The sequence below is a fragment of the Phyllobates terribilis genome, unplaced genomic scaffold (genome assembly GCF_046119375.1).
Source record: "Phyllobates terribilis strain yellow unplaced genomic scaffold, ASM4611937v1 Scaffold_5__5_contigs__length_657084704, whole genome shotgun sequence".
Taxonomy (NCBI): Eukaryota; Metazoa; Chordata; class Amphibia; order Anura; family Dendrobatidae; genus Phyllobates; species Phyllobates terribilis.
In genome coordinates, this window is record NW_027362765.1 from 245,382,829 (window position 1) to 245,408,228 (window position 25,400).

The 25,400-nt window shown below is 47.0% G+C and overlaps 1 protein-coding gene across 1 annotated transcript in view; it reads left to right on the forward strand.

Annotated features, from left to right (window-relative positions):
* Positions 1–11,887: 11,887 nt before the first annotated feature.
* Positions 11,888–25,400, forward strand: part of MGAT5B (alpha-1,6-mannosylglycoprotein 6-beta-N-acetylglucosaminyltransferase B) — a 145,929-nt gene continuing 132,416 nt past the window's right edge. The window contains exon 1 of the mRNA XM_073683975.1: positions 11,888–12,067. The gene's annotated coding sequence lies outside the window, so the exon portion shown is untranslated. The remainder of the gene's footprint in view (positions 12,068–25,400) is intronic.

Genomic DNA, 25,400 nt, shown 5'->3' on the forward strand with positions numbered 1-25,400 from the left:
ATAGCCAATAATGCAATACGTCTACGCATACACAAATCGAAAACGGTTCCAGCAGGCAGGGGCACTTGGGTACTTCTTCAACCCACAAACGGTACACTGAGTTGGGTAACAATAGTAAAAACATATCTAACCATCAGATCACAAAGTAATTTCTTCCTATCACACATTGATGGAATGCCATTATCAAGATACCAGTTCCAAGCTATATTTAATAAATGCATAACATCGGCAGGGAACCACCCCAAAGATTACGGGACACACTCATTCCGCATAGGCGCGGCCACGGAAGCAGCAAGAGCAGGACTGTCAGAAACGGAAGTTCAGAGGATAGGGAGATGGCGATCCACGTGTTTGGCAAGATACATAAGACCGGACTTGTTATCCTAACGTGGTTTGTTTCTTTTACAGGTGACGCTAAGCCAACAGTGTGGGTGATAGGCCACTCGTATATGTATTGGGCAGAAAAAAGGGCGAAAGTCTGCCCAGGCGGGAGGAAATTAGAGTTTCATAACACATATTTCAACTAGAGAGGTATTAGAGGCCTGCTATGGCCACAGGTACTAATGGAGGTAATCAAGGTAGGGAGAGAGGCAAGATGTCCGGTCATCTTAGTTATACAGGCCGGGGGAAACAACCTAGGTCATCATAACAGCGCATAACTAATGGCAATAATGAAACTAGACACTGAGCGCTTCAGAGAATTTTTCACAAAACTAGCGATAGTATGGTCAGAGATTGTGCCGATAGCGGTATGGCAAGGTGCGCGAGACATCACGGCCATCGAACGGACAAGGCGGGTAATAAATATTCGGATGGTAAAATTTAGAAGAGACAGAGGCGGTGTAGTGGTACGACACCGACAACTGGAAGGAGATAAAGCAGGCCTCATACGGCCCGACGTTGATCACTTAATGAATATTGAACTGGACATATTCCTGTCAGGACTACAGGACGGAGTGGAACAAGCGTTAAGAGTGATGGGTGGGGGTCAGAGTCCTGCATACGAGTACGCAGGATCCTCCGTGGCCTGGAAATAGAAAGGACATGTTGGAGAGTTACACTTGTTGGCCAACTTGCCGGAGTGGAGACCCAGGGCATGCTGCAACAAGCTGAATTATTTTAGAAATAAAATGCCTTTCTAATGGAATGAGTATAAAGAGTTAATAAAGCTGTGACCGATCCTCACCCATCCAGTTGTAAGAGTTACATTATTGTATTGTCAAGGAAAGGGGGGCGGTAGGGGGGCTGAGCGTCTGGGTTTGGTTGGGGGTCCCCACAGTCTGCCTAGGCTAGATGCATTTAAAAATTCTTATTAGATACACAGGCGGTGCAGCTTGCTTCGCAACTGGGCTACTACGCCCAAAGTATTGCCTAGGCTAGATGCAGTTAAAAATTCTACGCTGACTAGCAGACACTGAAGATTTGGAGCAGACCTCTGAGCTCTTCAGACTCAACCATCTGTGTTACCCCAAGCCATAGTGTATCTAGTTTCTTACAGTTAAAAAGGGGGGGGAGCAACCCAACCCACCTGGAATTGACGATGCCAACGTCACGTAAGACACAGCAAGGGGACTCCAAAAAGAGTCTCCATTTTTTCCCAAAATTGTGGCACAGACACCACTTAACCCTAGAACGCATACCTGGGGCCTCGCAGGCCCGCCCTGTTAATTGTTTTCTATTTTCTGCAAGATTACTTTAGTTAGAATTTTGAAACTCTAGGTATTCTTCATGTATATAGTTGTTTGTCATTTGAGTTTGAGTTATTCCATGTTATTTGCACACGAGCCTAAAAGGCCCCAGGTATATGAAAGTGTAGATTTTTATGGTCATGCGTTCTAGGGTTAAGTGGCATCAATTGCCGGACAGTTGCTTAAAACGGTTGGTGAGGTGATTTTACCAAATCCTCAAGGTTTGAGTCTCCCAAGGATAACACAGGGGTAGAAAAGTCCTTGCGAATCCATGATTTGTTCATCTTTATGAACGTGAGTCTGTCTACATTCTCAGTGGACAGACGCGTGCGCTTATCTGTCAGCACACCACCAGCAGCGCTGAACACACGTTCAGAGAGAACACTGGCTGCAGGGCATGACAAGATCTCCAAGGCGTGAGTGGCGAGCTCCGGCCATTTTTCCAGATTGGAATACCAAAATGAGCAAGGGTCCAGTGACACAGTCATGGCTTCGATGTTCACTTGGAGATACTCTTGCACCATCCTCTCTAGGCGTTGACTATGTGTCAGACTTCTTGTCTCCTGTGGCCTTGCAAAGGATGGTCTAAAAAAGTGGTGAAACGATTCCACAAAATTGCTGTTACCAGCAGATACTGTGTTACTGTTACGGTTTGAGTGATGAAGACTCGACAGTCCCACGGTTGGCAAGTTAGAACTGTGAGATTCACTACGTGCACCACTGGTGTTTTGTGGAAAAGCACATGTAAGATTCTGCAACAGCGTCTGCAGATACTCCTGCATGCGTCAATCCCTTTTTATGGCAGGAATTATTTCGGCAAATTTACTTTTGTACCGGGGATCTAAGAGTGTGGCAACCCAGTAGTCGGGATTACTTCGAATTCTGACAATCTGAGGGTCATGTTGCAGGTAGTGCAGCAAGAAGGCACTCATGAGTCTTGCGCATCCAGGAGGACCAAGTCCTTGTTGTGTTGGTAGCGAGGTAAGAATCATGCTTCCTTCCTCTGCCCTCTACCCTCAACCTCGCACAACAGAAATGTGATCAAGGTCTCCCTCATCTGATGAGTCTTCCATGCCCATCGCCAGTTCGTCCTCCACTTCTTCCTCGGCTCCTGCACCTTCCTCAACAGTTTGGCTGCTACCATGCGCCCTGGTTAATCCCTCTCCCCCACCCTCCCATGCCTGCTGCCTTGGTGCTGCCAACCGTCTGGACCTTGGAGATGTTATCCCTTCCGCATACGACTCCTCCTCTACTTCCTCCACCTCCTCTTGTCCCACCACCTGACTCTGAATTCTGTTTAGTGTGTGCTCCAGCATGTAAATCACCGGAATAGTCATGCTGATAATGGCATCGTCGTCAGCACTAAACATCTTCGTCGCCATTTCAAAACTGTGCAGAAGGGTGTGTGGCTCCCCTGAGGGTTCAGTCGCCACAGAGTTACTGCATCTCACCCAGAGGTGTGGTATCTCACCCTCAGGTAAGGAAGGCATATGGCTCGGGACCCTAACACCTGCATCCAACACATACCCGCAGTGGGGGTAGGGCAAGATTGCTCCTAAGGGAGAGCACAGTCCCAGGTCCCTAGCTGGTGGAAGGGTCCTATGTAGTGGGTGCTTAGGGGAGCAGCTTAGCGGAGCACATGACAGGGAGAGTATAAATAGGAAGCTATCTTAGAAAGAGCAAGCCAGTCAGAGGAGGAAAAGTGACAGGAGCAGAGGCTCGGCATGAGCTCTGCTCCAGAGGCGGGCCTAGCCTGGGAGGCCCAGGACTGAAGGAGAGAAGAGAGGAGTGGGAGCAGGAAGGCTCCAGGAACCGAAGGGACCCTAGGGCTATGGGCCGTGCAGAAGGCCACCCGTACTCCTGCTGCTACCAGGAGGTAGAGGGGTCAGACCAGATAAGGGGAACCGGTCCCTCAACTAGCGGAGAAACAGCAAGGCTCAACTAGAAACCGGAGGCTGCAGCATTTCATGTACTGCAGGTAAAAGTCCACACCAGTCTCACTAAGAAGGTAGCCACATAGGACCCAGGGGACGGAACACAAGTCGCCCGCCAAGGCCCGAGGATACCGGATAGAAGTGTCACTGGGTGTGAGGTGCAGGTAGAAGGCCAGAGAAAGGACACACAGAAGGGGGTCCTGCTAAGTACTCCGGAGCTATCTGGGGGTGGACTGAGCCCCTCACTGAGTACGCACAGCACGACGGGTGAGATTGCTCTGGTACCTGTAATCTGGACTGCAACAACTGTGAGTAAAGATCTTGGGACTGCATCACACGGACTCTGTGTTCATTACTGACTCCCTGCACTACAACCACCATCATCCACCCACACTGCCCTCAAGCTACACTCTTCCTGTGCTGAGTAATAATACCATTGCTGCAAAACCACCAGCTTCAGAGGACTGTTCCGCAGCGGCGACCCCTTTTGCCCCACTCCAGAGGTGGCGTAGTCGGACATTATAAAACCCATATATACAAATTACCCTTGGATTGAACGCCCTGGATCACGGACAGGGTCACCGCCACAGTGACTACAACCCCCAGCGTCTACCGGCCCGGCTCAGGGTACCCCACGGCCCAGGGGGCGCGTCAACTTCATAGGTCCCTGATCTGAGACCACTCCTGCAGCGTGATTTGCCCCACCTCTGGATCTCGTTGGCCCAGGCTATATGTCAGAACGTATTGCACCAGGGCTTGTCGGTGCTGCCACAGTCGCTGCAACATGGTCAGAGTTGAATTCCACCGTGTCGGCACATTGCATTTCAGCCGGTGAACTGGCAGGCCCAACGACTTCTGTAGAGATGTAAGTCATTGAGCTGCAGGATGCGAACGGCGGAAGTGAGCACACAGCGACCGTGCCCCCTGCAGAAGGCCATCTAGTCCGGGATAGTGGGCTAACAATTTATGGAAAACCAGGTTCAACACGTGAGCCATACAAGGCACGTGTGTGACATTGCCCCGGCGATGCAGCATTGTCGCACACGGCCTTCCCTGGTTGCAGGTCCAGTGGAGACAACCATTCATGAAACTGGGTCTCCAGAGCTGACCACAACTCCTCAGCTGTGTGACTCACATTTCCCAGACATTTCAAAGTAAACACTGATGCCTTGAGCCCTGCTGCCAGCATAGTAAGGAGATGTGCAGGATTCCTTCTGCGCAGTTAGAATGCAGGTGGCATTACCAGACAGGCTTTGGGTGCAGGTGGAGGACCGAGAGGAGGTTGAGGAGGCAGAAGCAGTGGAGGAACTTCGAGATAAAGAGGATTGACGCACAACTCGTGGGGACGGTAAGACTTGGACAGCAGCCCCTTGTCCTGCTGTCACCATAGTTACCCAGTGCCCAGTCAGCGACATGTAACGCCCCTGTCCATGCCTACTCGTCCAAGTGTCTGTGGTGAAATGTACCCTGTCACACACAGAGTTTCTCAAAGAAGCGGTGATGTTGTGTGCGACATGCTGGTGGAGCGCAGGCATACCTTTCTTTGAGAAGTAGTGCCGACTGAGCATCTGGTACTGGGGCACTGAGACGGACATAAGGTCTCGAAAATCCACTGTGTCCTCCAGGCGGAAAGGCAGCATTTCTGTAGCCAAGAGCTTGCAGATGGTGAAATTCAACCTCTTAGCTTTCTCATGGCTAGGAGGAAATGGTCTTTTACTTTTCCACATCTGAGGGACCGAGGGCTGGCTGTTGTGCTTAGACGGGGTTGAGTAGGATGTCCCCGGCATACTGCCGGTCTGTGAGGAAGATGCAGGCGGACATGTTAGATTGCCTTGATCCAAAGCTGGTGCTCTCGATGTCAGAGAGCGCTCAACACCAGCAGGTGTTTCCACTTCCCAATGAACTGATGACCTGTCAATCACGCTGGCTGTTACAGGTAAAGAGGTGGCAGGTCTGCGTCCAAAAACATGTGTGACTGCTGTCCCCCCAGTCACAGAGGATGAAGAGGCCGCGGATGCACAAGATGGGGCAGACGGTGGTTGGCCCAGCCTGCTAGGCCGCATTGTAGCACAGTGAGCTTCCTACTGCAACTTATGCTTCATATCCATGTGCCGGTTCATGCATGAAGTACTCAAACTATGGATTTTTTGGCCTCTACTTATGTTTTGGTTACAAATATTACAGATAACACGAGTTGGGTCATCCTTATCATTCTGAATAAATGCCCAGGCTATGCAAGGCTTAGAGCCCATGCGACCTGAAGAGCCGCTACGACTTGTGGTCAGAGGCAGAGTTGTGGTTGAGGATGCAGTTGTTGACGTGCTTCCAGTACTCCATCTGTGTCCAGGAAGGCGCAACCTAACCTCGTCGTCAATAGCATCTGTGATGCCCCGCTGTGCTTGGTATCACATATCCTAGAAGAGTGTATTGATGGAATCCTCCACAAGAGGCCCCCATAAACATTCACACATCTCCACCTTCCACCTCAGACCAGCAGAGGGAGCCCGTTAGGGATATAAATAGGGAAGGTGGAGCTAGGCAGTTCAGTTCCTCTGAAGAGTTCCTGCAGTAGAGAAGCCTAAGAGAGGTCAGTCTGCAGTGGAGCTCAGTCTAGTCTAGAGAACTCAGTTAATAGTTCAGCAGTGGAGCACGAGGCTCCTGCTAACTAGATTCAGTAAGGCATAACCGGAATCCCTGGAGAACTACAAGTCCCAGGATGGCTAAGGTGCTGATACGTAACAGAGCCAGGAGACGCTTAGGCCCCGCATAGTGGGAGCGTGAACTCCAAGAGAAGGCCCTACCACAAGGTCAGCCAGCGCAGGACAGAGACAAAGTTAGGCCTAGCTCCAGGCAGGTCAGAAACTTACTACGCAGAGGCAAGAAACAGGAGGCCCTACACCCGCTCATTGGGGAGGATCCTGATATTCACCCTTCACCCTACAGTGCTCCGGGATGTGCCTGAATTTCCTCCAGTAAAAGGTACTGAAGTGACTTCCGTGTCCGTTCCCGTTCTTGCTCTGACCCAGCTGGGTCTCGCCTGTCCTGCATTCCCCCTGCATACGCTGCCCTGAGACCTAGCTCCACCTGTGGGGAGCTATACCATCGAGCAGCCTTATCACGGGTCTCAGTGGACTGCTGCAGCGCTGGTGCTTCTCACCAGATACCACAGGTGGCGTCACAAACTCTTATAAAATTAACAATTATCCACTCTTTTAAAGAGTGACCCCAGGGTACGGGCCAGGGAGCCGACCACCGCGACATCCCCAAGGCCAGGCAAAGGCCCGGGTACTGAGTCATCCCCATCCCCTGGGCTAGTCACATCCTCCTCCACCTCCTCCGTTGACCTCATCGACTGGCTGACTGTGGGTTGACAGTAAGTGGGATCTCCAACCTCGTCATCATCACCCTGTGTGTTATCACACCCGTCGTCCTCAAAGCCAACCTCTTCCTGCCCTGACCGAAAAGTCAAGTTGTCGCTCCAATCAGGTATTTGAGTCTCATCATCGTCTTCATCATTGTCTCCACCAACAGCAGTGACAGTTTGGGAACGAGGGTCTACATTATGCTCAGAACCTTCTTCATCTGGTCCTGGATCCGACTTATAAAGATTCTGGGCATCAGTGCAGATCATTTCCTCGTCTGGATTAACAGAAGCTCTGGAGCAGTCTTACGTTTCCCAGGCTATAGTATGAGTAAACAGCTCTGCAGACTCAACCATCTGTGTTACCCCATACTCAGACGGGCAGCTGGAGACTTGGGAGCTGTGAGGAAGCAAGTGCGATTGGGGTGACACCTCTGAGGACTGGAATATTTGTGATGTTGAAATTGAGGTGGAGGAGAGCCCACTTGAAGGAGCACTTGATATCCGCTGAAGCACCTGCTGTTTTTGTGCCTCATCTGGAATTTGTAGCGATGGGCGTGTCCGTAAGAAAGGGATCGTATCACATTGTCCACGAAAAGAAGTCGACATCTTAGCTTGGCTGGAAGATGGTCTTTCTTCTGCAGATGTTACCCCCCCCCCACTGCGGGGGAGCTCGACCCACCAGCGGACAGGCACCAGTATTGGGAGAGGGGGGCTGGCCGTCAGGGTCCACCGCGGCTCTGGCACAAACCCGGCGACACGGAGGTGGCACGGGCAGGAACGAACTGGCCGTGTCGGCTTCTCACTTTTTGGATTTTAGAAGGGCATGACATGCCTATATCTGTGTCTCCCCCTCCTTTTACTCCTCCACCTCTTTTATTTTCGCATGACTATATGTACTTGTCACTTTTCCATGTGTTAGTTGTGTCTTCTGAGCAGTTTGTCAGCTTTTGGACACCTTTGAAGGTGTTTTCTATGTGTTTCTATGTGTTTTTGTTTGCCTGCCATTGGTTTTAACGGTGTTCGAAGGTGTTCGACGAACAGTTCGGCGAACACACGGGTGTTCGACGAACCGAACCGAACTCGAACACTACGGAGGTGGCTCAACACTAGTAGTGACACCAGATACTCCAGCTTAATCCTTCTGCATCAAAACATGCCTAAAGCCCCTTTTGGAGGGAAGCCCCTCAGGTCCCGGTGGGAGATATGATGTACTTACATGAAAGTGTTTTTAGATTCCATGGGCCAATCACTTCTCAACGCGTTTTGAAGTTGAACCAACTTCTTCATCAGGAAAACCACAATACTCCTATCCTCCCATCAAGAGTAAGCATGTAGAACTCCTACAATGTATATAGGAAAAACAAGGGCACATCTTAAAGCAATTGGAGACTTATTCATATAAGAAAACTGTGACACAGTCCACATATATTACCATACCGTACAGTAGGCGCTCCACCATGCAGAAGAGCTAGGTTAATATTAGGTAGAGGACCTCATGTACTTAATGTAAAGAGGATGTACACAGGCTGGACATCGTACATATGTTTTCTCTTGGTAAGACATAACTGTGCAAATAAACTGGCTTTGCCTGGGGAAAGAGCAAGCATCTGTTAGGGGATGAGAGCAAATGAGGTTGGCACTGTTACTCTGCTTTGTGATATGCACATATTTTAAGGAATTGCTTTGAAATAACAGAACATTACCTGCCTACTATGGAAGCCTTGCATGTGGTGGACTCTTGTGAGTGAAGTGATGGAGACATTAGGTTTCCTTATATCATCATGTCTACTGCTGGGTTTGGAATTTTGTTATCAACAGGTAAGTAAAATCATTACTTAAACGGGGACAGCAATATAACCTTGTATCTGTATGGACAGATATTTGTGTCCTCCTGACCAGATAATGTCTGTCCTGACTTTTTCATACAATAGTTATCAGACGTTACCCATACAATTATAGGGTATGGACCCAGATTAGATGTTACCCCCATATCCATAGAATAGGGGATAACTTCCCGATCGTTGGGTATTTCAACTGCTGGGACAAACACCAATCCTGAAAACATGGCTCTGAAGAGACCCGTCTGAATGGAGTGAGGCCGAGCATGCAATGGGACTGCCAGAGGTAGCTGGGTGCAGTGTTCAGTTATTCCTGGCAGTCCCATTGAGAATGAATGGAGAGGAGGTGCGCATGCTCGGCCTCACTCCATTCAGATGGCTCAATTCTCAGGATTGGTGGGGGTCCTAGTGGAAGAAACCCTCAGGGATTGAGTAACATCTAATCTTAATACTTACGCTATAAATGGTCAGCACTGTACTTTCTGACAACTTGATCTCATTTGATAAATAATGTAATAAAATGGTAATCTGTAAGTCACTTAGAATTGATCTGTCCCCCCCGAAAAATCATTCGAAAGTACTGGCCGCTAGGTAATTCCCTTCTAAGTTTCTGTCCACTACCTGCTGTCAAATGTAATCTGTTTCTGTCAGCAGAGACACCAAGGATTACAGGGAGTGGGGATGGATCTTTTTCTCTCTGCTCCTTCTCTCCTGTACGTCAAACTGAATACAAGCATTGCAGAGAGACGGCTTTTCAGTTTAGGGCAGGCGAATCATAGGATAATAGTCGATGAAAGACTTTTAAGAATGTAAGTGAAAGTAAGTTCCAGCACCTATAGTGCTGGCAGTTTGTTGATAAAAAGAACAGTTCTTTAAAGAAGAGTTGATAGCAAGTTGTTAAGTCTGTAAACTGGGACAGTTCTTGCACATATTTGAATTGCATATGTGCCATCAGCAGTTTTAACTTGTGGTAGAGGAGGATAGCAAGACTATGGTATTCTATAGGGTTTGTGTGAAAGGACAAGTATGCTTTAAAGTACATTTTCGCACTTACAATTTAAATAGTTCTAAAATGTTATAGTAATTAAATGTATTATACTATGGTTTAAGCTCATTTTTCCAAGTACCAAATTTTCTGCTTAGCTATAGAATTAAATGATAAAATTCTGACCGCCTGCAAGCACCACTAGAGGGAGCACAAAGTACATGATTGACCAGCTCCCATTAATTGGCTGTGAAGATCCTCGGCATGGAAATTAAAAGCCCCTGCTTGGCTTGAGATGAAGATGCCCTTATTTGTAGAACAATTCTGTGTCTGAAATGCGTCGGTTTTTGCCTTGATGCAATGTTTTTAATGTACTTGAACCCTTTTAGCCTCTATTAATAAATTATTAAAGTTTTATATCCAAACAGCTTGCTTTGCCTTCTAGCGGTAGCATGGTAGCTTGTTGCATTTGATGTAGACATTGAACTCATTCATTCAGTAATGAGCTCCCTCTAGTGGTGACTGCACGTAGCCAGAATTTTATCATTTATTTACTAACTCTGTATAGGAGATTTGGAGCTGTGATGACTATAAAGATGTATGAAAAAAATGAATTAGTGCAGGATGTTGAACCTACAAATTACATGATTATAATAAATAGACATTTACTTTAAAGACGAATATTTTTTCTTTCTTTTTGTTAGCTGCTGTTTTTCTCCTGAGATGATCGTCACGTGCATGGCCAGCTTTAATCCATAGAGCACAATCCAGCGGGATAAGACACACATTACACGGTGTGATTAGAAGTGATAATACTGAAGCACTGCACCTCCAATGATATTAGTTCATCAATAGGAGTAGACATAATCGAGATCAATAGCCCTATCCTCCCTGTTTAATGTAAAGGAACAGAGGGATGTGCTCAGATCTAGTACATCTGCACCCAGGGTACATATAGACATTGTGCTGTACAGATCCGTCTAAATTTATCTCTCTCCACCCTATTCCTCAACCACAGTGCTGGCGTCAGCGCGGAAACTGGAGAAAAAGACTATGAATGTGAGTTTATGGATGATAAGTATTAGACCTCACCTCCCCTTCACACCTTATGCTTCACAGCAGAGGTGACATATTATTTAGACCCAGAAGCCCCTGATTTGTCTGTGAGCTGTAAATATATACAAGGAAAGGGAAAGATGTAATCACATTGACAGATTATGGAAATGTCTGGATGTGAGGAATATATTGTGCACTTTACGCCCCAGAAATTGTATCAGCTGGTAGTGTATAACTCTGCTTGTAACCAACATATGCTCACAATGTATCCGCTAATGTGCCCGCAGACTACCTGTCCAAATGGATGCCAAGAGAGTGCCATTTTTAATATACCAGTAAATGATGGTATACATTATATTAGTCACCTAAGCTCGTCAACACAATTGGATGCCTAAAAAAGAGGAATTCCCGGTGCTATACTATTTTTACAGTGGGAGTGAATGGCAGACATACATTAAAGGTATACAGTTGCCTTCATCTACTGCCTACACTCAGGGTCATACTTCAAATGTATGAAAAAATTGGGCTGATTATATATATATATATATATATATATATATATATATCCATTTCATACATACAAAATAACGAATATATGTATTAACTGATTTTCTTTGTCCTGGCGGTCAGATGTTATGACTTCACCCCATCTTTTTATCATGGTGAGAATTATATATGGCATCGATTTTTGCTACAAGTGTTTGAAAAAAAAAATCACCAAAAAGATGACACAATCACAATGCTATATTGATTATTAAAAATATTTCTCAGACCTTCAGAAGCAATTGCCTAGTGGTTATATAATTCTCTTGATCTATTAAAATGTGTCTTGTACCATATATTATCTCTTCTTGAACAAAAATCTATCATTTGTATAAAAAAAATAGTTTTGGCAAAATGACAAATAACCAGTTCTATGGTCTGGAGAGGGTTAAATATTTCTGGTCTCCTACAGTAGCTGGATAGAGAGCTTGCAGTACCAAATTTTAGCCAGCAGATGGCGGAAATGTAATAGGTGTATTCCAGCCTGCTGAAAACAATGCAGCCCCCACACTCAGCTGGCAGAGCGCAGTGCATGGCCGGGTAAGAAGGTACAGACAGGTCTGTGGAGAAGAGATGGAGCATGGAGCATCCTCTGCCACCCTGGAATAGTCTGCCACACAGTTACCTCTGCTGCTGCTGAGTTCTACCAAGCACTCAGGGTATGGGCTCTTCTGAGTTTTGGGTTACCTATGTGTATTGGGCAGCTATACTAGATGCATGAGGGATCACTTGATGCTTTGTATGCAAGTGAAGGCTGGGAACCCCTGGCTCAGTGTGTTCTATGTGCATAAGGGTGATATAGTGGGAATATTACTCTCTACTCTTAGATCTGGATGTGAGCATTGGGCTAAATGTGGAAGGACTGATGCTGATGAGAGATACATTGCAAGAGCTTAAGGTGTTGGCATTATTCTGGGTATTAAAGGGGGTATTTTTGTCTGCTCATTTTAAAGCTATATACGCTTCAAGATGGTAGATGCATAATGTGCCATGTCCTGGCACCAACTGTCTACCAATGCTCTTTTATTACTAAATTTCACAAATCCATTGTAAATATGCATAGAATCGGATGCTTAGATATTTAAGACATATTTTATATTCCTGTAAAGTGTAACAATTCAATTGTAACTGGCATAAGACATGCTACCACCCCAGTGCCCATATGTGAGAGCCATGTGTCATCACCCATTCTGGAGATAGGAGTGACTTCACATAGGTGAGATACATGGTAACTATACATTCATTACACTGGCCCTACATTTCATGTAACGCCGCACCAGATATGTCACTGTAAGGAGTTAAACACTATTTATGGATATATCTATACATAACTGCTATATCAAATATTTTGTATTTTTTTTATTTGTTTGGACAAAGGTATAATATATAAATATGTGTGTTACATTATATTTTGTGAGCATCTGCAAGGTGTCCTCTGGTGTACAGTGTCAAGTTAAGGTGAACTAGATGTAACAATATAGTACTAATAATGTACTTATGTTCCTGTGCCCTATGTGTACACATATTCTCTATGTTATATGTGAGGGATGGTAATCTCTGTACAGTACTGAGGATATGGTGGTGCTATATAAATGTGTATAATAATAATACTCTTGGCATTTTATTAATATATTAGTATAGGAGTATTGCTATGGAGAATGCTTACAGCGATACATTTTGTATTCGTGAAGGAGGTTGGTACTTTTATATAAGGACTTGTTATTGTATATGCTAATATACTGTATGTATACTTAATACATGACAGTGTATCATCATTATGTATGGATCCTTCTTATGTATAAACCTTTGCATAGTCTCTTTGCCTATATATATATATTATATATATATATTTATTCTTATGTAAATACCATATATAGTCCAGTAGAGGATTATGCAATGCTAATATGTTGTAAAGATGAAATCTGTACTCCTTTGCAGCCTGTGCATCAGTCTGCATAATATCAAGGGCCATAGACTTTTCTCCATCAGACAATACGTCCTTTTTAAATTAAATACAAAGCAAAACACTTAGTGCAATCCTTTTCTGAATGATGCTCCCAATACAAAGGGAATAGCAGGAGATGTGGGAACAGACAGTTCCCAATGATTACTGGGGAGATATGTCTACAGATGATGTGATATTAACAACAAGACAGCCTTATTTAACATTGCAGTTAATGGATGCTGTTATTAACCCGCCGTAGGAATCTGTGGAGCGTGTGATTCCACCTGACTGTAGCTTCAGGTGTTGTTAAGCTGTTCAAACATGGTTCAGTTACTTGAAAGTTTTGTTTCTGAGCTTCTCATCAGATTATTGATGGACTATGAGCAATCTCCATTATTCCAGACCAATGTAACATTATAAGTTTATAGGATCCTAAAATGGCTTTTAGATTTTGCTATCAGCCCTGGCGACTATACATGGAGTGAGACCATCTCCATGACTGTAGCATGTATGGCCAGCAATAGACCTGACCCCAGACAGCCATTTACTTTGAAGTCGGGGTCGCTCTAGATTTTTGTAGATTGTGTTTGATCCGTCTTGTTCTACGTAGGAAACTAAACCTGAAGCCAAATATGGGGGCAGTGGTTCACTTTTGAGACTTTAAGGAAGATTAAAGACATAAACTATAGATTTGTTTTTGGATTGAGATTTTGTGATATCTAACTCTCTGAATCTTGCTTATAGGAGTCCCCGTAGGGACTGAGGAACAGGCGGTTAGGTTCTATGTTTAGGTCAGAGATTCCATGTGTATGTGGAATAAATAGAAATATTTTTGTACTATATCATTATTGCTTTCTTTTATCATTACTGAATTATTGTTATTATATCATTATCGGGAATACTTTCACTGAAGATACCCAGGTTAGTATGGAGATTTATTTTCTATAAGAAACACATGTGACAAGTAGTTCATAACAGTCAAACCAGAGACCCATATGTAGGGAGACCTGTTTGGGTTTTTTGGCCCTTATCAGTACAAAGCAGTGAGGGGTAAAAGCCGTGGAACAGTGAGAGCCAACATTTCCCCTGAGCTGCGATTCAGACATCTAATTCAGCCACCTAGTAACCTGCTTTGCACTGATGAGGGACAAAGAACCCCAAACAGTATTGTCTACAGATGGGTTTCTGTTTGGCTGGTATGAGCTTCTTTGCCTGACTCTGTAGAGTAATGAAGTAACCTAATAGGGTTTAGGAGATTTACATGTAAGCCAACAAAGGAAAGGGTGGTGGGACACTAGATGCTGGCCGCTATTGGGGGAACATTCAAGCATTTCAGCCTTTGCTAGGTTATTTATTTAGACACAAAGCTATATAATTTCCCTAGGAAAGCCTAGGAATTTGCATGCAGACCCCATCTGATCTGAAGGAAAGCATTAGTTATCTTGTAAATACTCAAGCATACTTGGACTATAACAACCTTAAAGGTTTTTTGCCAAGTTTGAAGACCATCATTGGGTTCACCTGCAAATGAGTTAAAGGGTTTGAACCAAGCTTGGAAGTTATCCCTTATAGAATAGGGGATAACTTCTTGATCGGTGAGGGTCCAATCGCTAGGACCCCTATGATCCTGAGAATGGTATTCTGAAGAGCCATGTCTGAACTGAATGACCATCAAACATGCGCACCTCCACGCTATTCATTCTCTGTGGGACCACCGGAGATAACAGAAAGCAGCTGTCAGCTGCCTCCCACACTCTCATTGAGAATGCTGAAGAGGTGCACATGCTCGACCTCTGTTCCATTCAGAAGTAACGTTTGAAAGCCCTGTTCTCGGGATCGGTGGTGGGGGTCTTAGTAGTTGGATCGCCAGTGATCACAAAGTTATCTCCAATCTTATTCACAGGAAATAACTTCCAAACTTAGTACAAACCCTTTATGTAGCATTAAGCTGTTAATAAGTAAATCTGGCACCATTTGTAATTAAGCATCTACACTCAATAGTACAAAACTTCTCATATGGAATGACAAATATTCTTCAAAAATTTAAAAGGTGGGGAAAGACCAAAGTGATTGAAAACCTTGAAGACTCAGGAAACCTTAACGAGTAACCATCGTTTTAATTTTTATTTCATAGTACATGTGAAAATAAGCAACTCTGTAATATATTTTATCAGAGAAATCTGCTTCTTTCCCAGCCAGAACTGATCATTCATTATCAAAATTCTCAACAATAAAGTACTAAAAATCACATCACAACCTAAGAATGTGTTCAAATTGCATCTTTTACTGCCATTTTTTAGCAGGTCTGCCAAAAAAATGGCAGAAAATGTGCTAACAAAATGATCAAAATAGTAGTTCTATTAATGTGTATGGGACAATGACTTGCTGTTCATGTGTTCAGGCTTGTGAACGTCATTTAAACACTTCAAACTTTCAAAGATTCCAAGTGCATTAGCGACGTAAGATACCTGCATGTCTTTTTGCAAATTTTCTTAGTGTATTTTTAATTGTTTAATAGATTTAAAAAAATCATAAAATGGCAGTCAAAAAATGTCCAGAAATCACTGAAAAACCGGTAAAATAAAACTTTGAAAAAACACTCAGGAAACAAAAAAAAAGGCTAAATAAAGCCACTTTTAGGTTTACAAAACGGAAATGAAATCGAGTGGTTCTTGAAGTGCTTTCTTCTTGAGAAACGGACGTTCTTGACTTCCAGAACAAGATTCGGTGTGACCATACCGTTAGTGTATTATATGTTAAAACACTGAGGTAGTGCAAGTCATAGCGTGACATAGTAATGGATAATTATACACTTTGAACACTCAAGCACTACATGTTTCAGCATAACCTAAAATAAATAATTCCATACTGAAACACAAAAGGACTACATGTCACTTTGTAACCTGGTAATGTATATTTCCAAACTTGTTCCTTGAAGTGCTATTAGTCTCAGCACAACATAGTACAGATAATTGTACACTGGAAGATACTGCAGTGTGCAGACAAGAGCCAGAGGGTAGACGAAAGAGTTGCAGTAGGAGGCTGCCTGCCAAAGAGAAGAGGAAACTTTTCAAAAGATGGAACAGACAGGAGAATTAGGAGGCACAGGAGGAAGCTGCCTGCCATAGAGAAATGTTCCGCACCTGTCTTGACTCCAGGGTTGGGCTCCGCTTCCTTCCCTTATGGTTGCTGCCCTTTGATGTGCTCCATGTCAGGTTTCACAAGCTGCTTGGTGTACCTTACTTTCATTATCATTCATGGCTTTTTAAGGTCGACTTAGAAATACATGTGGTGCCTGTGTAGCACCCTGAGGATTCGGCTGCTACAGGGGTATTGCACCTCAACCCAGAGGTGTGATATTCCACTCCCGGGTAAGGATGGAGTGTGGAACTGAGCTCAGTTAGCTGCATGCACTACACACATCCCATTTCCGGGGAACAGACCGATGGTACTCCCACTAGAGAAATGTGCAGGTACGACAGTGTCTGTTCCTGGCTGGAGTGGGAGGGGGGTGGAACATCCCAGTAGTGTAGGGGCAGATAGGGGGAGCAGTCTGGGTAATGCTAGGAGCTCATTGGGTGCTGGTCACCTGAGCTCACACATAGAGGGAGTATATAAGGTGGGCACCATCTTAGGACAGGGTCAGTCTGTGAGACGTCAGTCTGTCAGAGTTTAGTTAGAGGAGCAGAGCAGAGAAGCTCAGCCAGAAGGGCTGACAGGGAGTTGTGGTTCCGGCTGGGCCCAGCTCCAAGGCCAAGAGAGAGAGAGGAGTCAGAAGGACCCAGAGAAAACAAGCAGGAACCCCAAGACCCCAGAATACAAACAACAGGGTGAAGGGTTGGCACCTAGGGTACCGGATCCCAAGCTGGCAGAGAGAAAAGCACACCTTAGCCAGAGACCGGAGGTCGTGGGCAGGATCTGCCACGACCCTCACCAAATCCACCAGGAAGGCAGACCAAGTATAGGGTCAGGGAACCCAGAGGAGGTGTACCCACCAAGAGACCCGAGGGAGCCGGACATAGGTGGATCCCTGGTGAGAACGGCCAGAAGAGAGGGAAAGTCAGACAGGAGCTCAGGACCACGCTCCAGAACTGCCTGGGGGTTAGCCGAGTCCAGGACCTGGTGGACGCAGCACGGCTCGGGTGGTCGCTTCAGGCCAGAGTGACCATAAGAACACCCGTAAGTAAAAACCCCTGAACTGCACAGCCCGACTCTGAGTCTTCTTGCTGATTCATCCTGCACCTTCACAACCACCATCCTCTACATCTGACCCCCTGAGGCTATACCCCTCCCGTTGGGGGTTATACTACCAAAGCTGCACACATACCAACAGCCTCAGCGGACCCTGCTGCAGCGGCGGCCTTTTGACCGCAAATCAACGGGTGGCGTAGTCGACACTAAAGAACACCAATAACATCTATCAAGACTGCCACACACTGAGCTTGACACCCTGGGCACGGACCGGGTCACAGCCACTCGGAGACTACAACCCCCATCTGATCCGGCTCCGGGTATCCCTAACAACATGGCCCAGGGGGCGCGTCACCTGTGTATTTAGTCAGTGTTGTGTTCAGTTACAGTTAGTCTTGGAATTTGCCATAATTCAGTTCTTTCAGCTGCAATCGTCTCTGCAAATTCCTGTGTTTCTGCGACTTGTGTCTACTTATCCACAGATCTGCTGATTAACCATCATCTGCTGTAAGCCTTTCTAACTGTTATTTAGAAACTGTTGACATTACGCTGCAATCATCTCTGCAAATTCCTTCAACCTCCATCAATGTCCTGGTTCGGACCTTCTGTCTAACCCTTCATCTGCTCTCATTTGTTTGTCTATACTCCTGGCTCCATGACTTCAGGTGCGTCATGCTCTGCTTACTTGCTTGCCTGCCATCCAGAATAGCCTAGTGTCCAGGGCCTCACAACTGTACCATCATCCTCAGTCTGTATGTTCACTCTGACCTGCAGCTTAATGGATCTATCTCACCAGTGAGCCTAACAAGGAAGAAGAGACTTTGCAAGAGACGGAAGAGGAGGAGCCACAGGGTGAGGCTCCCTACCAGTGAGGAAGAGCAGACTCTTATACAGACTCTTTATATAGTGTGAGATTATAGCAATCTTTACTAGTGGAAGATTGTGGTATAGGCATTTTGACAGCTATAGGTACCTGAACTGCCTCAAGTGCAGGAAGCACCAAACTGCCTATATGATTATGTAGCACCCTGAGGATTCAGCTGCTACAGGGGTATTGCACCTCAACCCAGAGGTGTGATATTCCACTCCCGGGTAAGGATGGAGTGTGGAACTGAGCTCGGTAGGCTGCATGCACTACACACATCCCATTTCCGAGGAGCAGACCGACGGTACTCCCACTTAGAAATGTGCAGGTACGACCGAGTCTGTTCCTGGCTGGAGTGGGAGGGGGGTGGTACATCCCAAGTAGTGTAGGGGCAGATAGGGGGAGCAGCCTGGGTAAAGATAGGAGCTCATTGGGTGCTGGTCACCTGAGCTCACACATAGAGGGTGTATATAAGGTGGGCACCATCAGAGAACAGGGTCAGTCAGTCTGTCAGAGCAGAGCAGAGGAAGAGGAGCAGAGCAGCCTGAGCCAGAGTGAGAGAGGAGAAAGAAAGAGAGACCCAGAGGGGGAAACAGAAGAAAGGACTCTAAGACCCCAAATCCAATCCACGGGTGAAGAGTCGGCATCAGGGTACCGGAACCCAAGCTGGTGGGGGCAAAAACACACCCCAGCCAGAGACCGGAGGCCGTGGGCAGCGTCTGCCACGGCCACCCACCACATCCACCACGAAGGCATACCACGTGGAGGGTCAGGGAACCCAAGGCCAAGGGTCTCCCAACAGAAGGCCCGAGGGAGCTGGACCTGGGTGGATCACTAGTGGGGACGGCCAGAGAAAGGACAGAAGGAGAGCTCAGGGTCACGCTCCGGACTCGCTTGGGGGTTGGCTGGATCCAGGACCTGGTGGATGCAGCACGGCTCGGGAGGTCACTTGAAGCTGGAGTGACCGGAACATCAGCAGTGAGTAAATACCCTAAACTGCATAACCCGACTCTGTCTTCCTTTAACATCTACGCTGCACCACCACAACCCCCATCCTCTGCACCTGACCCCCTGAGGCTATACCCCACCCGTTGGGGGTTATACCATCACAAGCTGCACCTATACCATCAGCCTCAGCGGACCCTGCTGCAGCGGCGGCCATAGTGACCGCAATACAACGGGTGGCGTAGTCGACAATAAAGAACTTAATAACATCTGTAGGACTGCCACATACAACTGAGTTTGACACCCTGGGCACGGACCGGGTCACAGCCGCTCGGAAGACTACAACCCCCATCTGATCCGGCTCCGGATATTCCCACTAAAGAATATGGCCCAGGTGGTGCGTCAATTACATTACCCACTACTGGTTTTACACCAGTGCAACAATAATGAACCCATTCTCAAGTCTTATGCTAATATAACAATAAGCACAGTCATGTCATGTGCACAGAGCCTTTCCTGTGACAGTCAAAGTCCCTTTGGTTCTCTATTATGCAGCTGTAGGCACTTCATGTGCTACCACATGGTGCCTCTATATCAGGGCCGGCCTCAGCACCCTGCGCACCCGGGCAAGTGCTGGGGCCCTGGACCATCAGAGGGACCCACCTAATCCAGGGACCGGGCCGCTCCCCCAGCATCTGTGCAGGACCGTAGGTGCTGTTTGAGTGCCGTCACTTTACCAGACATGGCCGCGCACAGTGTGCTGTGCGGCTGTGTCTGGTAGCAATAACACGGCAGGGGCGACACTGCGCCTTTAACTGTGCTTGTGTGTCGCCCCTGCCACGTCATTACTAGCAGACACAGCCGCACAGAGCACTGCACGCGGCCATGTCTGGTAAAGTGACGGCAATCAAGCAGCTCCAGAGGTCCTGCACAGATGCCGGGACAGCGGCTCGGGCCCTAACAGCATGTGGGCCCCACTGATAGTCCCGGGCCATGTCTGTGACAGAAAACACACGCCGGTGGCCCTGGACAGCCACATGCCAGAGGAGCTGGACGGGACACAGGCCGGGGACTGGTGAGCAGGCTTTTCGCCAGTTTCCCCAATCCCCATATTAAAAATATTTCTAATGTGTGTGTCTGTGAATGATGTGAATATCTGTGCATGTCAGTGTGTATGACTGTGTATATGTATTTATGTCCCTTTTATATGTGTTTTTAAGAATTTGTGTTCAAATATGTATGTATGTCTGTATGTGTATGTTTTTGTGTATGTGCGTGTCTGCGTATTGTATGTGTGCATAGCTATGTACCATGTGCATGTGTGTATGTGTGTGCATGTCTGCATGTGTGCACATGTCTGTGTACTGTGTGCGTGCATGTCTGCGTACTGTGTGTGCGCATGTCTCTGTACTGTGTGTGCGTGCTTGTCTGCATACTGTGTGCATGCATGTCTGCGTACTGTGTGCATGTGCATGTCTGCGTACTGTGTGTGCGTGCTTGTCTGCATACTGTTTGCGTGCATGTCTGTGTACTGTGTACTTGTGCATTTCTGCGTACTGTGTGCATGTGCATGTCTGCGTACTGTGTGTGTGCGTGCATGTCTGCCTACTGTGCTTGTGCGTGCATGTCTGCCTACTGTGTGTGTGTGCATGTCAGCGTACCCTGTGGGCATACTTGTCTGCGTACTGTGTGCGTGCATGTCTGCATACTGTGTGTGTGTGCATTTCAGCGTACCATGTGGGCATACTTGTCTGCGTACTGTGTGCATGCATGTCTGCCTACTGTGTGTGCGTGCATGTCTGCCTACTGTGTGTGCGTGCATGTCTGCCTACTGTGTGCGTGCATGCATGTCTGCCTACTGTGTGTGTGCGTGCCTGTTTGCATATTTGAAGGATGAGGGGACAGCCTAGTCCCTGTGTTGTATACCTATATTTCTCTGCCGTATGTGTGCATTATGAATCGTGGTATGTGTTAAAGGCGCCCACTGAGACTCTTTCGCCCCCGGGGCCAACGAAAGCCTGGAGCCGGCCCTGATCTATATGACATTGTGTTTACTGAACACCTATTTTTATACAGAATGTGTTAGAACATTTTTAGCTCATGTCAAGGAGATGTAGTGATAAGTATGTACATATATATATACAATAATTTGTATAATAATTCAGCTAATATTAAAAATATGTATTATCCCATGTATCTGTAGATTTTAACATTATGCAGTTAACTCTTTATAATACCACCTTGTATCATGGTGACTTTAAATGTCTTTATATTGTTTATTGCTAGTAGTAGCATCTTCTGCCAAGGTATACTTGGTTGTCTATAATAAATCTGTATTATGGCCATTTAGCTGTTGTTTGGGGGCACATATTATTTATAAGCAGCAAAAATGAAGATCAAGATCATTTCCTGTTGCTAAGCCATGTGTGGTTGGTCTTATATCCAGTGAGGACAATAAATTTGTGTTATGACCATTTGCCTGTTGTACCAGAGAAGCACTTTCAACAGTATTACCATTACACTAACCTTAAAGGGTATTTCTCATGTTTATATTTGTATGTTAATGAATGTGTTTAAAGAGGAGCATCCACAATTTTAACATTATAAACTACATAGCTGCACAATTTTTTTTCTCTCCACTCCATTGTGGTAATACAGGATACTGAAATTTCTGGTTTCCTATTGTTCAACTGGGTGATTCATTTTCTTCAACTCTGTGGACAGGCACTTTAAACCCAATATGACGCTGTCTAATTGTAACAGGGTGACCGGGACAGTCATGCGCCTCTTCCCTCTTAATGCACATAATGCTGTGTTCTATATTTATTTATGAGCATTCATATGATCTAATGTCTGATGGGTTACTTATAAGGTCATTATAGGTTAGTGCGGGTAGACTATTAGATTAATAGAAGAGTAGTGCAGAGGTGGGCACTATAGCACACAGAGAATGCAGTTATAAGTTAGGAAAGAGTTAAGGGGTTTAGGAGCTGCTCCAGTGTGGGAGGAGCAGGTTTAGTGAAGAAAGGAGTCACTTCCTGATTGCAGGCAGTTTTAGTTGTTCAGTGACAGTGAAGAGTACAACGGTAAGGACAAGTACAACAGAAGGGTGTGTGTGGGAGTCAGTGTCAAAGGAAGCAAGTGTTCTCAGCAAAACTACAGTGCGACAGTGTTCTCCCAGACATAGGCAAGTTGGGGGACCTACAGTGAGGAAGAGACGTTTGAGGAACCTTTCTAAGAGAGGTGGTGGGAACAGCCCTAGTGCTGGATAGGCCCGAGAGCTGCAGTCAGATGGACGGAGACAGCGAGATATGGGTACGCAAAGGAAGAAGATAGTGGGAGAAGCTCCCTTACTTCTGTTCCGGAGGAAAGATTGGTCTGAGTGCAGTTCCACGGCGAAACACATCGACCCGGGAGGCGCTGCATTAGTAATATGGAGGTCCTCTGCCTGAACTGTGAATTGTAACATTTGCCACAAGTATTGTGCCATCGCCAGTAACCGCCAAGAACGTGCCTCTGTTTGTTGCAGAAGTGAATAAGTGTAATTCCTGCTTTCCTTTGTATGCTGATTGTTTGACAAGTAAAATGGACTTGGTTTTTAACAAACTGTTGTGTCGTCTGCTTATGAATGCTGAAAGAGTCAATATCCGGGACGGCAGGTCAGTAGTGAGTATGGAGGCTCCCTCCACAGAATCACCACAGCACACACACACACAGTGATTCTCAGAGTCCCCATTGTCTATAACGGGTCAGGGTGAAGATCCAAACACTGAAACTGACATGGAACTCGCCACCGACTACCACCCTGCTCCTCGCTACATTTGGCATAGTCGGCAGGATGCGAAGTCCTCGCATCCAAACAGCAGGGTGAACAGGTACTGTGGCAAGAGAGAGAAGATGCCAGATAAGGACCGCAAGAAAAGTGCCCCTGGCGCAGATGAGGCGCCTGAAGATAAACAGATAAAACAGAAAGAATTGGAAAACGTGCAAACCAAGATGGTGGACGAAAATGGCGATCTCAAGATGGCGGATGATGGCTCGGAGGCTGGCGATAGCGTCGCCCATCATGGACGTCCTGAGTGAAAAAAGGCGCGAAAAACTATGGCATGGACACCGGGCCGGGCTGAGACTGCGGCCCTCTGTGAATGGTGCCCGCCTGTGTTGGGCGCGGCGAAGAAAGAAGAAACCCCTCCCACCATTGAAGATCCCAGAAACAGAGTGGGAGGAATTGGTGGAGGCGGCTCCACCCACGGACGGGCGAAGACTGGAAGGAGGACCCTTTGCGCTAAGCAGTGCTGCGCCATTGCTGAAGGAGACGGTGAAGCAGCAACAGCCTGAGACCATGTCACATCGCGGTGGCCTTGGGCGCATGGACTGGGAGCGGCGCAGGCAGCGCCAGGAGGTGGAGAAGCGACTAGGCAGCCACTGGGGAGTCTGCGACCCACACAAGTACCTGATGGAGGATGGCATTTTACTCATACCAGGCTGGCCCCCGTATGCACATCCGCGGAGGGATATCGTGCCGCTGGCAGAAGCTGTGGAGGCTCCCGTGATGACGCGCCAGAAGGCAGAAGAAGTGGTGGAACCAATCTGGGTGGCTGGAGGAACAATGGCAGCGGCGGTGCCTGCGGATGATGGAGAGCCAGCTCCGGTGACCATGGCGGCGGTGAGTCTTGATCCGGTTCCTGCCCCTAGCCCATCGCCCCCTACCTACCAGGAAGCGGTGAGAACCCCCAGAGAGGAGGAGGAATCGCCGAAAAGAGGAAGCAGGAGCGTCGCATTCGTGAAGAGCTCTAGAGCCTGGGGGAAGGAGCCATGTCCGGCCGCATTACGCATGGCCTAGTTAGATAATATGAGCTTTCCCGCAGCTATAGATTCATTCACGAGACCGATACCGGCGAGAAAGTATATGTGAATGCTGGATCTGTTCGCAGCCACGGCCCCTTGCTATGGCGCAGTCGAGTGGCATTCGTTAAGGAGTATGGGCCCTGAGGCCTGTATTCAGTGGCCGTCGCCATATTGCCTGTGGCAGAGCAGTAGCAGGCCCCAAACCGTCCTGTGCGGCCGGAAACCACGGCCGTTGTGCAGGAGTTGATTGTGGTGCCTGCAGATCAGGAACCAGACCCCAGTGAGATGTCCTTGCAAATATCCGAGTCTGTTACTCAGCTGCTGCAGACCCTGTCTATGGCCCCAGCGCGGCAGGAACCAGCGGGAGCGGCGGCTGCTGCCCCCGCAACAAGTACCCCTACAGAGGTGGCTGGCCCAGCACCTAGTCCAGCCATACGCGAGAGGACCAAGAGAGAGAATGGAGGCTCCTCATCTTCTACAGGATCATCGGGACAGACAGTCCTAATATTCAAGGACAATGGGGTGGTTAACTACAGCCACTATGCGGAGGCCGCTGACTAAACGGGTGGTGTGTGAACCGCCACCCAAGTTGTGCTAGTTGCACCGTGAAACATGCAAAAGTAACTGTTCTGCGTTCGTAGGGGCAGGAGCCCCTGTTCAGCCCTGTGACGACCGGAGGTGGTCAAGGATGTGGTCACCAATAGAGACTGTTCTTCGTCTCTTAAAGTGCAAGCAGCCCTGATAGCTCCAGGAAGAAATGGTGCTGGCCGGACGGCCAGAAGATGACTTTATGTTTGTGTGTTTCCCCCTCTCCAAGTTCTGTTGCACGCGTTTGTGCAGTCCCCTGCTGGATTATGGGACTGAACCCTGAGAGGGTTAAATCTCCCACACTGAAAGACTGTGTGCAACTGCTCCATGGACTGTGCTCTTGTATAGAAGCTATTGAGCAGTATATGGTTCTTAAAAGGACCGTACTCAGCAAAAAGGAGGGAGGGGGGAGAAACTGTCAGGACAACCCGAGGATTGTGCCGGGTCACTGCTCCAGGACTGTCGGAGCAGGATTTATTGGCCACCAGGCCTGTGATGGACATTTTTTTTGTGGGTCCCAGGAGCAAGGGGACCGGGATCAGACGGACCCATATTCAAAGGAACTTCAATTCTGTGTTCCAGGGTCCCAACCGAGTGGGACCGAGGTCAA